Source organism: Rattus norvegicus, chromosome 7 (genome assembly GCF_036323735.1).
Source record: "Rattus norvegicus strain BN/NHsdMcwi chromosome 7, GRCr8, whole genome shotgun sequence".
Classification (NCBI taxonomy): Eukaryota; Metazoa; Chordata; class Mammalia; order Rodentia; family Muridae; genus Rattus; species Rattus norvegicus.
In genome coordinates, this window is record NC_086025.1 from 29,811,986 (window position 1) to 29,813,187 (window position 1,202).

Genomic DNA, 1,202 nt, shown 5'->3' on the forward strand with positions numbered 1-1,202 from the left:
ATAGGCCAGGCTGTAGTCATCCAAACCACTATGTCAATTAAAAAGCAAGCTGCATCAAGAATCAGGGAAAGGCCAGTGCCAGGGCAAAACAATCAGGAGAATAAAGAGGTCCAGTCACCCCAAGTTCATCTTCAGGGTGCCAACATAAATAAGCTTTAGGCTTAAACAGAGAAAGGATTTGGCCAAGGGTGAATGAGTTATCTATAATTCAAGAGACTTGGTGTTTAAAGTGTGGATTAAAATCCAGAAGGCAACTACAGAGATTCCCACATTCTTGTGTTCTGGAACAAGAATGGGCCCAGGGAGATATGTATTTACATGCATACATATATACTTGTATGTACATATGTGTGTGTTCATATGTATACAGTGTGTGCATTGTGTAAATAGTTCATTAAGAAGGAGGAAGGCCCTTCACCTCTGAGGATGTGAGTAGGTTGGAGATCTGGGAAGGACCCACGCAGCCTGGTGCCTCTATGGTCCTGATCTTTCATTTCCATTCTCCCATGTTCTCATATCTGGGAATTTCTCCTCCTTACACTGTTTTGTTGCTGGTGGCAATGGTGGTGGTGTGTGTGTCTGTGTGTGTGTATGTCTGTGTGTGTGTGTGTCTGTGTGTGTGTATGTCTGTGTGTATGTGTGTGTCTGTGTGTGTGTGTGTGTGTGAGAGAGAGAGAGAGAAAGAGAGAGAGAGAGAGAGAGAGAGAGAGAGAGAGAAAAGAGATAAAGAGATAAAGGCATTTGTTTTTTTTCTTATGTTAATCTTGATGCTTGTTTTTCCACACCTGGCTGGTCAGGATGTGGTTTGGGTGGTCACTCACTGTGTTGGTTCTGTGAGGTGATCAAAGGAAGTCCTTATTTCTTTTCTTTTAGGGGGAGGTATTTTTAATTTATTTTTTTCATTTTTTATTGGATATTTTCTTTATCTACATTTCAAATATTATCCCCCTTCCTGGTTTCCCCTCTGGAAACCCCCATCCCATCCCTCCACGCCCAGCCTCCATGAGGGTGCCCCTCCCCCACACTCACCCACCACTCCCTTGCCTCCCCACCCTGGCATTCCCCTACACTGGGGTGTTGAGCCTTCACAGGACCAAGGGCCTCTTTTTCCACTGATGCCTGACAAGCCTTATTTCTTGAGGAGACAACCTCCTTCTCAAGAGATGCGCCTGGCCACCATATAAACTGTCCTCATCTGGAGG

At 44.8% G+C, this 1,202-nt stretch overlaps 1 long non-coding RNA gene across 2 annotated transcripts in view; it reads right to left on the reverse strand.

The window, feature by feature from the left end:
* Nucleotides 1-950: 950 nt before the first annotated feature.
* The window catches only part of LOC120093554 (uncharacterized), a 12,626-nt gene continuing 12,374 nt past the window's right edge, over nt 951-1,202 (reverse strand). For both annotated transcript variants that reach the window (XR_005486852.2, XR_005486851.2), the window contains one exon: nt 951-1,202. This exon is cut by the window's right edge and continues 76 nt beyond it. This is a non-coding gene — a long non-coding RNA (uncharacterized LOC120093554).